Genomic DNA, 17,028 nt, shown 5'->3' with positions numbered 1-17,028 from the left:
AGCTAAGCGACTGCACGGTGGCTCTGAACTGCCTTCAAAAGGCATTTGCTTCTAGCGGTGGAGCAGCATTAGTACTTCAAGCAGAGTGCAGAATAGGTGTGTACTTGAATCCTTTTGCAGAACCATCTTTCAGAAGGAATTTCTCTAATTATGTTTATTTAATCCTGCCCTAATGGCCACACGTGATATGCTCCGAGTGTCTGAAATGTAACTACCAATTTCAGCTTTATTGTCCTCTGCTTGCAAGACCAGCTTGCCTCATGAAAAGCAAAAAAACTATTGCCCATGCTCCAGGAGCCATCCATACAGGGTGTGAGCACATTTCTACAACTACTTGTGTTCATAATAAAAAGAAGGTGGTCTGTTGCCTCTTCTTAATGTAAAGCCTGAGATGTTTATTAAGACAGTACACACCTATTGCACACTCACTGCATTTATTGTTCTGAGAAACAGTAATAACCTCATGGTGCTGCTGGAGAGGTCTTTCCATATCTGAGTTGCTTAGTTCCATACTTACTATGTTGTACAAAACGACATAAAGGTCTTTGGCAATGGTGGATTGGATCTTACGTATTTGCACAGCACAGGAATTAGACCGAGAGAGCGAGCTGGAGGTACAGATTTGTCTCCCTGTAATTTGTACAGAGATTTCAGCCACAGCTTTTTTCTCTCCATTTAGAGCATTTACTAGGATCAGTTACTGTGACTGTGGCTTGTGTTATTCCCTGTGGAGTAGTAGACAGGTAGGGCAGTTTCTCTCTTTATTCTTTCTGTCCCCTCTACAGATTTACCCCTTTTATAGCTGTTAAGGTAACTACCGAACTACTTAGAGACTGGCCTCGTGTAGTGGCAGGCTAGCACTTTCTGGCGTTAGTTTAGACCCAGCAGGTTTAGATTCCATCCCCTGCAGTCTCTTGTAAGAGGGATTTTTTTTTTTTTATCTGCCTGAAATTCAAGGTTGAGTCCAGCAGCACTTGACTATGTCCTTTTGCAAGTGATGATCCAAAATCAAGTGCTAGGAGCCACTAATAAGAGGGGTGATATATCATAAGGTTTCTATAGTTTTCCAGTTGACTCAAATAGCCTGCTGTTAGTAAATCTACCCTCACAAATTTAAAGGAAAGATATCCATCAGGCCACATTATTCTGTAAGTACAGCTGGGAACGCACAGCTGACTGTAGCTGGATGGGCACTGTCACAGTGAAGAATCGGGATGCCAGTGCCTTCATACCACCAAAATTAAACAGGTCAGTGCAAAAAGGTGCACTTAACTCCACAAAGGTCAGGTAGTGCCTTGAGTTGTATGGGTCAAGCTACCACACGTGAACCCTGATGTCTGGTCACTCCACTGCTACATAACATTCTTGATATTGGAAAAAATTTGCACCACCATGTCAACTCACTCCAATAGTTGCTAGCTGCAAAGATTAATTTTTAACCTCCTTTTCATTTTCCAGGGTTAAGGCAGATGAGTAAACACTTCACACCAAAGCTCAGCTGGGCAAACTGTTGTTAGATCAGTGGAGGTGACAGTTCCTGAAGGTCTGTCCTTTCATTTCCTTGGGTCACCCTTCTCAAATGAGGATTTTTCTGTCTGTGTAGAAATTTCATTCTGACTGCTAGCCAGAAACCCAGCATCAATTCCTGTGATGCCTATTTGCAGCAAAGGTGCTGCAAAGCTGCAGTTGCTGTAGCAGAGTAGGGCTGCTACAGGATTTCCTCATGGAAAAAAAGAAGTTCAGTTTTAGGCTTCTTGTGGCTTCTCTGAAAGATTAGTAAACTTTACATACATTGCTATCTGGAACTTGATCTTGGGGTCAGAAGTACAAGCATGTAAAGAGTCCACATAAGCGGGAATGACTAGTAACCCCCCTCGCTATCTTCCCTATCACCTGCTTTTAACAATACCCAGGTTTGGAGACAGTCATCCTCCTTCTTTAGACTCGGATGGCAGCTGGTAGGCTTAGAAGCAGGGCTTCCAATCGGTACCATCAGGTTCTTCATAATTTTAAACATAAAAATGTGGTCCAAGCCTAACATGATTTAATTTCCTGAATGGTAGTCCTGAAGCCCAGGCTGGGAGTCTTAAAGCCAAGAGATTGAAAGTCTGATGACTAGAACTTAGCAGATAACTATCTTTTATTAGTTAGCAGATAACTACTTGTTGATGCTACACAAGAATTTTGCCTCAGCTGAGGCCAAATAAAAGCAGAGGAAGTTTTTCAGCATTTGGCCCTTCATTTGGGAATTTCAACTAATAATTCTCTGTCCTTCCTCTGTTTCACAAATCCCCTAACTAATATACTGGGATGTGTTGAGAATATTGCTGTGACTCATAACCAGAACTGCAAAGTCCAAATCTAAACTTCTTTAGAGGCTTGGAGTGGCTGGGGCAAGGGAAAAATTACAAAAATGAAGACAAGATGAGGGAGACTCACTCTGAGGAGGGAGCACCCATAGCGAGCACCTGTAGCATGTCAATGCTCTTCTGCATCAGCAGCCAGGTAGTAGTAAAGAAATACAAGAAAAGTGCTTGGTACATCAGTCTTTCTGGTTAGGAGCAATTTTCATCACCATGCTTCCAAATTAATAGGGTAGAAAAATAATATTGCAATATACAGTATCCTGGACAGGTGTAGCTCTTGGTCTTACCGGAAAACCTAGCAGAAAGCTGAGGGATGGGACGTCAGTTAGGTGAGCAGGCTGCAGGGCAAAACTAAGAAGAAATGAATGGTACCTGGTACTTAATTTTAGCTCATTTTAGGTATTCTTTCCTCACGGTTCATACTGACAATTAACTATATACTTCTGGACAATATAAGAGCTGGTTAGAAGGAAAGAACTGTTGTCTGATTCCCTTTGGCTATCAGTTGTACATAAACCCTGTGCTATAGAGGTTTAATGAAGCTTTTCCATTAGGACAAAATTCAGACTGTCCTAAGTCCCTCCTGCATGGCAGAAGAACAGCACCGGCTTTCCTTTCACACATGTCCAGTCATGTGCAATTCAAGGACTTTGTGGTAAACACAACATCTGTAATGCAGAACAATTAAAGTCATTCCCACCACAGCTGAGCTTGGCTCGTTTATGAACAGTCTGCAGTGAATGTTGTATCAAGACTGTGATGATCTGACGGTTTTAGGAATAAACCTTTCAAAGAAGAGAAGACATTGATACAAAATTGAGGTGCCACAGAAAAGGCCAGATGTTCAACTTTTAGGTCTTTATAGGGCATGCAAATTTTTTCTCATGACTGAATGTGCATATTACCCATTGATGTGATCACTTATGCATCCAGCTCATCATCTGAATAGGCAAATATCTTCTGCAGCAACCATACTCAGAATTTAATGCAAAATTCATTCTTTTTGAAAATCAGTCCCCTAGAACACAATGGTAAATCATGCACGATAAAGTGATATGAAGAGAAATGCTGCACCCTTCTTCTGAGGTCTTTATTTCTTTTCTCTAGAAAAATGTCTCCACCTTCATGCTGAAAGCCACAATTATTATTTCTTCATATTCACACTGTGTTACTGCTCAGTGGCTCACATCATTGATTGGACTCCATTACGCTAAATTCTAGAATGCCCAAAGAGCTAAATATAAATCAGGAGACAACAGATACAAAAATAGACGTGGACCACAAGGTAACCATGAGCCACAATAACACCCTGCAGTAGATTTGTCTTCCGAGGGACAGTTAAGCAGAGCTGGGATGAGTCAGTACATGACAGGAGATCACAAAGGATGAAGAGCAAGTGGTGGCTCTCACATCACTGAATTACCACCATTAAAATAATTAACCTGACTTGTGTTAGATGACATGGCATCTTTCATGTAACCCATGATTGAATGACTTGCAAAAATGAGGGTTCTGATCCCTAATGATGGAATTACTTTTTCTTTCTTTTTTTTTTTTTTTCCTCTTAACAAAGGTAAGACTAGTCTCCCAGGAATAGCCAGTTCTTAGCTCTGCCATGGCATTTTGCCTTGCCTATTGTTTCCTGGCAGATCCAACTGCTATTGGGTTCCTCACTTGTTTCCTTTCCAACCATGTGATGTTTATAGTTACTGGGTTTGAACAAATGGAGCAAATTGAATTGTGGATGATATATAATATAATATAATATAATATAATATAATATAATATAATATAATATAATATAATATAATATAATATAATATAATATAATATAATATAATATAATATAATATAATATAATATAATATAATATAAATGAAATGCACTTTACATTTGTGTATCAACTTGTTAGCAGGCAGTACTGACCTTAACAAGAATTGCTTAGAATCCCATCTCCAGGCACCAGCATCTGTAAGTCTCTTTGGTATGGAAATATGCTTTCCATTCGTATTATGGCCCACTGTATTTAGCTGTTCTCTCATACACAACGACAGATGTATGTAAGAAAAGATATGCAGGAAAGCAAACCTGCCATGATTATCAGTCTCTAAAATGAATGCTTACTCAGGAAGACAAAATACTCTTCCTCTTCCTAGGAAAACCCAAGCTATATTATGTACACAAATAACATGCCTGTAGTTTTGGTGCCATAAAGCATAAATCATAATTTAGCCATCTGCAAATAGCCTCTGCACTGAACCACTGTGCCACGTTCCCTGAGGTCCACCTTCCTGGAAAGCGATGGGCAGAACTGGAGGAGGTACTGAGAAGGACTGTGGTGCTTCTAGGGCTGATCTTTGCCCCTGCCACCCCACATCATTTCTGCAAGCACAAAACTGAGAACAAACTGGGATGAAATCTGAATGTGGTTTTTCAGGTGATATCAATGCAATGCTCGCTTTTCTTTTTTTTTAAAGGGTTATAGGAATTCTGGATTTGTGTCAGGTCTGTGATCCCCAGTGCAGAAGGGAAAAGGATTTTTAATGAAAACCAGCTTCAGTTGTGAATATTTAATACAGTGCCCAAGTGGTAACAGGATGATAAAGTTTTGATAGGCCTGGTATTAGCTTTTATTTTTTTAAGGGGGAACTCCTCTCTCACTAACGGAAAAAGCATTTTTAATGCCAACATCAATATAAAGTGCTGCTGGGACTTTTATATCATTTCAATATCAGGCCTGTGTTCAAGGAGCAAAAATAAATGCAGTGTTCACAACCATTTGATATTATAGCTGAATAGCTTTCAACAAGCTCTTACCATGTTTTTATGCACAAAGTATGATTTGGAGGTTGGGGATGGAAAATGAGGGAACTGGAGGGGAGGGGAAGCTTTTTGTTAATTTATAGACACTAGCTGAAATGTTTAAGAGCAATCTTACCAGGGTCACAACATGGTGTGTAGATCAGGTTATTTTGCAAATAGCAGAATTTCTTCTTTTTTCCTTCTTCTTTTTCTGGCAGCATCAATAAATTTGTTTGATGCACTTTAAATGTTTAATTAAAACATTATGTTAGCACATTTACTGTAAGTGATAAAAACACTTTGGAGGTGGTCTTAAAGCAATTGGTGGCTCTGAAATTGCTAGACATGCACTAGTAAATCAGATACAAAGTCCATAAATTGGAATGATTCTCTTTCAGGCCTGTGCCATTTCACAGATATTAAAGCTGCTTAATTTAATTCCTCAGTAATGTGAAATGTGTACAGCAGCTGATGTGACTTCTTCAGACTGATTGTTTAAGGTCATATAAACTCAGGCCTAGGATAGAGCACAGGATAGAAATTCCCTCTTATATTAATACTGTTTATAATTCAGTTCTCCTTCAATCCCTTAATCAGAAAAGAAACGTTTATTGTGTGATATTGCTATAAAATAAGTAGGAATTGTAATGAGCATTTGAAAATGTAGAAAAAATATACACTAAGTCACAGTTACTGGTACCAGCTGTCTCCTTTTTTAATCAGGTTTGTTCAACTTAAAAGGAAAACTTGGTTTTAATGCAAAGCAGTCACTTTTATATATGGAATGCAACTCTATTTTGTAAAGTACAAAGGAGAAGCCAAAGCTACTGTAAACTGTTCCTTGCAAACGACTTTGTTCCTCAGCAAGTAACACCGCCCCATATTTACCAGATGAAATCTATACCCAACTGAAGTCAATGGGAGTTTTGCTGCTTCCTCCCATTAGAAGGGCTCAGGCTTTTAGGAATTGCATAGGTAGCATCTTCAGCAATATGCAAGGGATAGCATCTGCTGCTCCACTGCTGTTTTAATACCTGCATTCAAAACACAATAGTAATAAAAGCTTCAGAACAAATTATTACGATTGGCTTCTTTGCCTACGTTGGAAACCTTTACTGAATCAAATTAATACAGAATATAAATATCACAATTAGATTTCACCAAGATGAGCAAATAATGAATCTTTCTTCTTCAGCTAAGAAAGTAGATTTTCTTGAGAAATCTCTGAGTCAGCATTTCTTGCAAGCTGAACCTTTTTCCCCTTCCCCCAACAATGTCAATAGCTGAGAAGTCAATGATTTCCAAGGATGTCACGGATAACTTGCAATAGGAAAGGTAAAAGTTCACTCATTTTGATGTGTACATAACCTATTTCAGTCATCTTTAACAATATGTAACATGAAATTCTTAGCATGGAAAACCTGACTAAATGTCATGTCCCCTACTCATAAAAAGCTGTGTGACAGCAGGAGCTCTTCATGAAGAGTTCTGCTGCAGGAGCCACTGGGTCGACAGTTTCTTGACATGAGGGTTTCCAGGGCTGTGGACGCTTCTTGTCTAGAACCATGGAGTCCTGACTCATGGCTGAGATCAATGCCATGCAAGGGATAAAGCAGCAGTGTACAACACATGCTGATGTTGGTGATGTCAGAGAAGTGTGTTCATGAAAATGGTACTGTCATCTTCAGTGTGTTTTTAATTCATATCTGCTCTCTTTCCTGATGAAACCACATTTTTACCACCAGCATGAGGTAGAATGGATTTTTATCTCTCATGCATCAACAGAGTTATCAGCACGTTCTAATTACACTGTGTTGTGAGAAGCAGCAAGAGCACAGCTGGATTTTCCGATTCCAGATCTGAGGTGTCTGCAAGGCAGACATTTAAGAAAATAACTAGATACTGAGGCTCATTAGACCATGTAGCATTTAAACTAGGGTTGAATTTGTTTCATGAACTCTGTCCTGTGTGGTCAAATTCCAACTGCATGTCTGCCTGCCCTACTATTAATCACTTTTTGGATTAAGAGACAAAATCACCTCTCCAACATTCTTAAGCAGATGTGGTTTTTTTCCATAAACAAACAAAGAAATCAAAACTATTTGTCTTAACTTGTTGATTTGTCCAAGTTATCTCATCCCGGATCTAATGACTGTCCTAAATATTAACAGGAAAAATTCTCTGTAACAGCTGCACCTATTTTAAAGCTATTATTTTCTCCAGTCTTATGCTGTACTGGTTGCAGTCTTTAATGGTTAAAAAGAGTAGCAAAGAAGTAAAGTCTGGGCAATCTCACCCATCTTCACCTGACCTATTTTAGATTCTCATAACTGTCAAAAGAAACAGAGAAACCAACTGTTGCCATACATAGTGAGGCGTTCATTAATAAACTCTGACAAAATCCTGTCAAGCATCAAAGTCATTTTCAGCAGAAATTAATGTGTACTGGAGTCATTTTCGGAAGAAATTAACTGGGTGCACTGAAGTAATTTATGTCACCATTTCTGAAAGGAAGAATACTTGATTCTGTATTTATCATAAAGAGTATTCATAACTGAAAAAAACCCCACCAGATTTTGGCCAGTTCAAGTTTGGTTATTATGCTTCATACAAAGAATAAACCAAAACATATATGATCAAGTATCAGCCCAACAAGAGTTTTAAAGTACCTATATTGGACAAAACCATAAGGTGTGTTCACAAGTCAAAAACATTCCTAGCTACTGTGAATTTTGATAATGTATAGGCATTAAGCCCTTTTTTATATTTGTCAGAAGTTAAAATGCTCTACTTAAGCATCCATATTCATATATAAATGAGCAGATCCTTCCTCAAGGTAAGCTCAAGGCCCTGAGGATTTTTTTCCTTTTTTTTTTTTTTTTTTTTTGTGTGTGGAAAGCTACATTTTTAAACAGTTTTGATATTTCATAATATAGTTTGTGACAGGGCTATTTCACCATTCACTAGCGTGGGCTGCGGTGTCATCACAAAGTCCCTAACACTGTGTCAGTGTGAGTCTATGGAGAAGACATCAAGATGTCAACATATTCCAAAAGGGGAAAGAGTGTCAGTGCAAGTCTACAGAGATACGGCGGTATGTGAAGAGGAAGCAAAATGAAATTGTATCTGTGATTGTACAACACTGCCAGACAAAGACACGCTTAACCCAGAAGCCTTTTAAGAAGCATGTGCAGTATTCAAGAGGAAGCAACCAGGTAACTGTGATATTTTCAAATATTAAGGAAACTTTAGCTTTAAATAACTCTTCTGTGCTAAAATACCTCATCTATAACCAGAAGTCTCGCAGTAGTAAGAATAGGCAATTGAAAAATGATACAGTAGTGTGTGTTAAATAAGACAGATGAAGAACCTATTGGGATGTTCACCGCTGTTCTCCTAACCATTGTCTTCATGCATTGTCTTCATTGTCTTGAGAAGTTTCCTTCCTGCCTTTTTCTGGTCAGTGGAGGGTGCAGCATCCTCCTTAATGGTTTGCACAATCTGTGTGCAGCTCAGAACAGCAGCCAGCAACACCAAGGCGAGAGTCTTCTTCTGTAATCAAAGGACCATATATGCCACAGCCTCAGTGCACAAATAATGCTTGTGGTGCATGGTGGTACCTGATGATTTCATGGAATTGGTTTGAGCTCACTAAAGGCAGATTGAAAGGTTCATTTCTGTTAAAGCAACTGGCAAAAGCCCTCAGGGATGCACGGCTCCACCAGTCTCTGCAAGTGTTTGTCTTTCCTCACCTCAACCATGTTTCATAAAATATTGAGCCCTGCAACTCCCCTTCCCACGTGCTGCCTCTTCTCCCAGCTGTGCTGAGCACCGTCCAGTGTTGTGAGTGGAGTGGCTCCCCACAGCCCCCTTTCCTGCACGCCCTTGGAAAGGACACCCCACCATTTCAGAAGTGCAGCTCTATAGTTTTGAGTTACATTTTTTTAACCCAGACATCTGGAAAGTATCATCTAGGGGCCAGATTTGAGGAGTATCTTCATTTTGTGCTGCCTGCAGGAGGGAGGAGGGAAGAGGATTTACATTACTGCAGCACAGATGAGCTCTAATTATTTGTTGCATGATTAGTGGACAATGTAAAGGTACATGTTAATGTGTAGTCCACCAAAGTCCTTTCTGACCCTCAGTAAGGAAGTTCTTTCATCAACAACTTTTGCATCAGGGCAAAACTGAGGTGAATTAATACAGATACATCCTCACTGTGACCTGAATGGGGCCAGGTTTCCAGAAGTACTTCCATAATTTAGGAATGGAAGCTTCTTTTCTCCAAGAGTTCTTGAAGGTCAATTATCTAAAGTGATTGAGACACCTAAAACCCTAAAATTCAGAAAGCTTTAGGCCAAGGCAGGATTCAAAAGCATCCAGATGCCGCACTCTTACTGGTAGTGCCAGTACTTGTCAAAATAAGGTGCTTTCTGCCCTCCCTGCAGCTGAAAAATGGGACTCTGGAGGTCCAACCACACTACAGGGTGTTGTGAAAATAAGAATAAAACCACTATGATAAGTCTTACTGCATTCATTTATCAGTGCAAAATAGAAAACAACCCAGAGTTCAGCACAGCAAAACAGATGAAAGATGCAATTGTCCTGACCTTGGGTGGTTGGGTTTTTTTCCCCCTTTTGCTCTGTAGTGTGCTCTGTCTTTCTAATGGGGGGATTTTCATCATTACCACAGGCAAGGTCAGCGCGTGCTGTCTCCTGGGCATGTAGCTGCGGCTGCTGCAGAGTGCAGCAAAGCCAAATCCACCGCTGGTGCAACTCCACCAAAGCTCCCAGCCTTACAGAAGGGACTAATTTGGCCTTGTGTATTTTGAATAAATTGTTAACTCTTCTCGGCATGAAGAAGTGATTATTGAAAAGTTTGCCTCCACATACAAATGCAAATGACAGTCGAAGAACACGTGAATGTTAATCTTCCAAACCAAGTACGTAGACAAATGCTAGTCATTAGAAACATTTCCGTGCATTTATATTAGGCTGTCCTCTAAAAGACTTTTCAGACAAATATGTCATCAAGATATTCAAAACCATGTAATCTTATCCAAAGTTTCATCTATCAACAGTACAGTTTTCATCTCTCGCAGCTGTGTGTCAGAATGTGCAGGCAGATTAGCCAGCTGATAGCAAGGGGGGAAGGGAAAGAGGGGCTCTGTCATCATCAAGAAATACTGCTGGGGAGAAGAGACTCTTGCTGTTGATTTTTAAAAAAAATCTCCCCAAGAACCCTTTCCATGCAGGGGTGCAGGGGATATTTGCTAAGACTTTAATTTTTTGATGGGAGTTGGTGCTCGTCTCTGGTCAAAGCCCTCCTCCCCCCATTTCCCCTTCCCTGCAGAGTGTAAGGTCTCATAATAAAAAACATCCTGAGCACAATTGTGTATCTGGTGTCTGTGGCAAAGCATCCCCCTCCATGGCAGATTAATACACCAGATTTCTTGTGCCTTCATAGCTCCAGAGAGAATGAGATAAAGCTCAAATCCGGATGGTTTTGAAGTCCAGCTGCACCCTTCACCTTCCTCAAAGGGCAAATCCCCACACAGGTCCCTTCTTCTCCTAGAGCCAGAGGGATCACTTGGGAAAAAAAAAAAGTTTACCTCAACACTTTTCAGCAAGCAAATTCTGTAATTCTGTTGTTTCAAGGAGAGAGATGAATGATGACATATATGGGCTTCTGATAAAGATGCAAAGAGATAGGACTAAAACATACAGTAAAGCACTGTGAAATGATTCCTCAATATGAGATTCAATATGCTGCAGTTGTTGTCTATGAGACAATGTCTTTGAATCCATGCATATGAATCCATGCATAATCTTTGAGCGTATTCATTTTTAAATACATTCTTTCAAGTGAATTTTAGCATTACTGAGGAGCTCTAGCTTGACAGCACTTGAAGACAATGTTTTCAAATTTGGGGAGAGTGGGAAAGATTTTCAAAACCACAGAAGAGCAGTTAGGACTGAACATCACCTAAAATAGGCTCGTTCTTTTCTGGGTATCTTTTCTGGGTATCTTTGAAACCTCTTTTTGAAGCGAAGCCCTAAATCTCAGTGTTTAGTGACACAAATCGGGTGCCTTGATTTTCAGAGTTGCAAATCCAATTTGTGCTGACCATCCAGAATATTCAGCATCTCTGAATATCACCTGTCCCAACAAACCCAACTTCAGTTTGTGGGGTTACATTTTTCTTTTGTGCTTTTGGCATAAAGATGCCTCCCCCAGGGACAGACAGAAACAAGGACAGTGTTTAGCCATTTGCCAGGGGCTCTGATCTTGGCTTAAAGGGGTATTTCAGCATAAAGGAGTCTGTTCTGGTAGAGAATCCTACGATACAGACACCTCCCAGCACCGTGGACTGAAGCCAGCTGACGTCAGTGTAGTCCCCAGACAGTCTGCAGGGATTAGGGTACAAGTCACCGAAGCCCTAATTGGGGGAGCCAACCACTAAGGGAGGCAGAGCTCCATATCTTGCTTGTATTCCTCTGAACTTATCTGGTTCCCTGACTTCAATACCAAATCAATCTTTTTAATGGGAGCATAATGCTTAACCTATTTCCGGAACTTTTCCCTCAGCCTTGGAAATGTGCTTTGGAGTAACCTGACTGAAAAAAGTCAGAGCGCAGAGAAAGAGCCTTTCAAAGCCAATATAGAGGTGTCCTGCAAGGGGGGGAAGAAGTTAGTTGTCCGCTAAAACACAACCCTTAAATGCAAAAGCAAAATTTAACATCCCTGGAAAAGAAGCCCCAATATGGTATTTCCTAAAGCTTCATTTGACAAAATAGTTTTAAACTCAAAAGCATTTTTAAAATCTTTATAAATACTCATGTCATTAGTTCCTTGCTTGGAAAAGTACCTTTGTCTCCTCTGAAGAGAAATGGGAAAAAAGTGAGGAGCAGGGTGGGAAGGGGAAGACACATTATTTGATGAAACAAGACGTTGCTCCCAGCCTGGGGCTTGCTGTCCTCCCAGTGAAGCCCAGCCTGCCGGCTCGCTGCCCAGGCACACACGCTTGCCTGCCAGCCAAGGTCCACCAGGTCAAAAATCTGCTTTATAGAGAGTGCCCTGAGCTAGTGTTTACCTAGAGGAGCCATTGCAGCCTCTCAGGAAATAATCCACATTTTAAAATGAGCCTGTGTGCCCAAATATTTATTTGCTAGTTAGATGGTAATGTCTCTAGAGCAGTTGTTATGGTCTTTTGGGGACAGCATGCAACTTGTACTGCTACACAGAATTTGTGTACCAGATGAGGTATTAATCTGGTTAGTTGAACTACTACGGCCTGTCCACAAATCATTAATGTTGGCTGCAGTACTGTACACTGTTAACACGTGTACTTCAGCCAGTCAGTCAGTCAGTCCAGTGCCACATAATAGATATTTAGCCCAGAAAGGTCTGCAGACCTTTCCCAACCCTGTTCTTTTGCTGGCCATGCTGCCAGACCAGCAGAAACCGGTGCAAGGCATGGGACCATGGGTGGAGGCTTTGGAGTTACAACTTCAGTAGGCAAAGGAGGAGGAGAGTGAGCCATCTGCCAAAACAAGCATGGGTGGTGTGGCTTTGAGAAGACGGGGGCATTGAGCAGCAGGGAGCAGAGCTTGCTGGAGTGGTTTTTAAAGATGGTTTAGGAAACTGGCTTTGATTTTAACAGCCTCTTCTACCAACAGAGACCAAACTGCCTTCGGCACAGCCCTGTCCTTTTTCTTCGCCTACGCGCTGCTACAAGCCACAAAGCACTCACCAAGACTGTATAACAAACTTAACTTCAAAAGACCAAAAACCACAAAAAGCATCATGTCCCACAAGAAGGGAGCAGGAGCATGAAGAGAGGTAGTAGAAGTGATTTCCCCAGATGCCTTTCTACAAAAAGAGAGAAGTGGACAGCCAGGAGGTTATGTTACACTTCCAGATCTTCTCTCGGTTCCTAGAGCCTCTGCAGCTCCCCATAAGGGTTCCCAGCTTCAACCAGGGGATACAGAATTGTAATGTGAACTCAAAGCATCCATGCAGCAGATTTTGGCTTCCAGTGGGTACTGGGGACCTCTTTCTATCCCCACCAGAGCCATCTTGCAGGAGCAAGCAAACAACTAACGGCAGCAGTGCTGTGCTCCCCATGGCCATGGCCATCTCCTTCCTGTCCAGCTCAGAGGGACGTCAACAGAATCTGTGAGGACCAACTGCTAAGGCTGATGTTTCCTCTCTCAGTCTTGTCATCAAGCTTTTTTTCTCAGAATGGCTGGAGTCAAGGATGTGGTCTTGGCCTTATCTTTGAATTTCCTGGCTTTTGTCAGTGATCGTGTCACATAGGCAATGTTATTTGCCCAGATGTGCTGATAGCAACATGGAGATTTTGCTGCTGCTCTTGGAGGCTTATTAGAAAAAGCTGCTTGCAGAATGTGATGTGATTGCTGTGTGTACACCTCTGCCCCATGCTCTGCCCTGCCTTCAGCAGTGTTCACAGTCCCGCTTGCACAGGAGAAAGGAACACAAATGCTGTCTTGAAGGGAAGGACATTTTCCCCCATGTGCAGTTTCACTACACTAGTAGAGTGTTACTGGCACTGCATCTGCAATTTGCACGTCTCAAGCATAATCAAAACAGTTTTCCTCCTAACTCATAACAGACGGCATTTTACCGAGATGGATTTACCATTGGCTGGTTCCACTGCACAGCCCAGATTAAAAACAAAACAGAAAAAACCCTAGCGCTGTGTGTAATCAGAGATGTGAACACTAACCCAGAAGTTGCGCGTCCCACACTAAACAAGCCAAGTTGTACAGAGATAACAAAAGTTCAATAACTTCTTCAGCAGATTGAGCTCTTGATTACTGCAAACTATCTGCTTCAAAGAGTTGCAGCCTTGCCGGTGGGGATTCATTCACCCTTTCTCGAGCCAGGAAGCCACCTCTGATGCTGCACCCTGGGCTGGGAAGCCTCCAGACACCTTTGGGAACCCGTGAAGGTGCTCTTGTCCTAGAGAGAATGTCTCTTAAGATATGGTGAACTCAACCTGCTTTCAGAAGGTTTTTCAGGCCAACAGAGGCACCTGAAGACTTAGAGAAAGATGACACTGCCAGATGGCACAGCCCAGGGAGAGGATGAAATGAAGGCTGCGGGGGATGCGTACACTGATTTCTCCAAAGACTTATAACCATGATGAAAGAAATAGCTCTGCCACAAGAGAGTCTGATGAGAAAAGTCATTTGCTACTGAAATGTAATTTAAAAAATGTATTTAATACCAATTAACAACACAAGCCTGTAATATCCACTTATCTAAACTGCTTGTGGATTACTTGCTTTTCACTTACTAACCTACCCACTAATTTCTACAAAAAATAAAAATACAGGTCAGGCTTTTGCTACCAGATTTAGTTATTTTACTACCAGACAAAGATGAGCCAGAATAGTTATCAAGAAAAATAAGGGGGGGAAAGAGAATTGGGAAATCTTAGACATTGTATTAAAACAACGGTTTTTAGGGTGTTTGATTTACTATTCAACTGTGCGCAGCTGCTGCTGTGAGAAATAGGAAGCATGCCAAGGGAAAGAGATGGGGAAAAAATTAACGGGTGGGGGAGGTTTGCAGAATCAACTAGTTAATGAGATATGAAAATTTTTATGAGTAAGCCCCTGCTGAAAAGCACTTGTTTGTTTGAACCAGCTTACTGCTTACCCACTGACATGGCAATTCGGGTACTCTCTCCAAAGGACTTAATCACCAAATGTGAAATTCAGAGAGCATTTGGGTTTTTCATGCATTAGTTTAGATCCTCCTTATCTTGGAGCAACCTAAAATCTGCTGGGGTCCTGGCACACATTCCTCCTCTCTGCAGGCTGCAGGGCTCTGTATAAAGGGGAGCACTTTCCACGGGGAGGGTAGGAAGACTCAAGTTCTACAGTCTAGTAGAAAGTTCAGCAGGGTGAGGCAAGAGATGAGGGTTTGAATGCCTTCAGGCAGAGGACAGGAGGGAAGTGGTGCTCTCAACACCCTGCCTCTCCCAGGCTGGTCCCACCTTCCCTCCAGCCCAGTTACGGGGCAGAGAAGAGCTCGCCTTTCTCCACTTCTGGGGAAAAGATCCAGGGTTCAAATGTCCATGGAATATCCAAGACCATGAATTTTTTAAAAAGGAAAGCTCTCCGCCTGGTCCAGAGGAAGACCCCTAACTCTTTAAAGAGTCCACGCCTTCCCTTGGCATTTTCTATAGGACCATATTAGGGACATTAGGCAGTCCCCTGCTGACTGTTCTCACCTGTATGAATCCCATTCCTGGGAACTGAGCAATTTTCAGACACTTTACCTGTCAATCTAAACACCAAATTCAGGATTATTCAGCACCCTGAATTTAGGAGCTACATTATTGCCTCTTAATCTCTTTTGACATAATGTTGTTTTGTGGTCCAAGCAAAAAAAGACTTCAGCCTCCTCAGAACAAGCCTGACTTGTTTGTCATAATTTCTTGGATTATATTTTGCCCAGTTTCTTCTATGAAAAGCCCCATCATACTTACAAATGCCTTTGACATTGTTTGGTGTTTTTTGTAAATGGCAAAGGCTCGACAATTTTCAAGAAAAATAAATGTCCCAAATTCTCTAAAAACAAAACACAAACCCTCAGGTGCAGATCCTAAGTTTGTACCAAACCCTGGTCTGTGATATTCCCCATGAGGAGGAAAGAACTGGCACCACCAGAAGTCCTACCTTTCATCTTGGTTTACTCATTGGTGAAAATCTGCTGCTGGAGAAACTTTTCAACCTGAAATGCTCATTTGCAGTTGATTGATAAACTCCCCAAAACAACTTTTTATTGTCATGTAGATTCAACCATATCTACAGCTACTAGGCAGCTAATGGGCTTGGCCCCAGTCTACTCCTAATGATATTAATGAAGGGTTATTTTCTAGAACCTGTTCAAATAGCAAGCATTTAAACTAAGGGATTAAAGCAGTATGCAGTGCTCCTTTACAACATTGCACTTTGAATGCCCCTGTTTGCATCTGCTGCATGGTGAGAAGAATACCCATTGTGTCGGTACTCCAGAAGGCCTCACTCATACCTAATTGCGATGTCAGGCCACTGCATTTAAACTATAACTTGCAGACTAATTAAAGGCAACAACTTAGTGCTTACCTAGGGATTCAGGGAGATTGCATGATGACCTGCCTCTGTTGTAAAGGGAAGATTAAACAGACTGAACTAAACAATGTCTTTATTTTCCTGGTGATGCCTGATTTGGGGGAGTAATCCCACTTTATCCCCAAACATGAACCTTTTTGTTATTTAGAGGGCTAGAACCTAGAGGTGCCTTATGGACCTTTTCACCTGGCTTTGATGTTCTAACAGTTACTAGCCTTAAGCTTGTTGTTTTCCTGTTTTATCTTTCCCCAAATTGTTTCCAAGCAGCTATCTGGTTAGTGGGAAAGCCTCACTTTTCTGCAGGGAAAATTGCAAATGAAACAAATAAGGTTTCATATATGATTTGCAAATAAAAGTATTTGTATATGCATATCATCTTCTAACTCCAAATTCTAAACCTTGCATTGAATAACAGTACATGGGATCCTCCTGCAGAATAGCAGATCTGATATGGCAAGTTAGAAGCTTAAGGGTCACTGCTGGGACAAGAGGAAGCAGGAGGCAGTTTTTCTGTCTTTGTGAAGATGATGATGATGCCTTGATTTCACATGGTGTGGAAGGAGGGAGGCAGACACTAAATATAAAAAGCAGAAGTTTATTTGACAGTGTTATGAGGAGGGTAACTGGAGGCAAACATTTGACACTGACATGCTGGAATGCTGTAAAAATTTAATTAGATGGGTACATTAGTCATAGTTGTATTAGGGGGTTC

Source organism: Strix aluco, chromosome 14 (assembly GCF_031877795.1).
Source record: "Strix aluco isolate bStrAlu1 chromosome 14, bStrAlu1.hap1, whole genome shotgun sequence".
NCBI classification, from domain to species: Eukaryota; Metazoa; Chordata; class Aves; order Strigiformes; family Strigidae; genus Strix; species Strix aluco.
Note: the sequence above shows the minus strand (reverse complement) of the source record.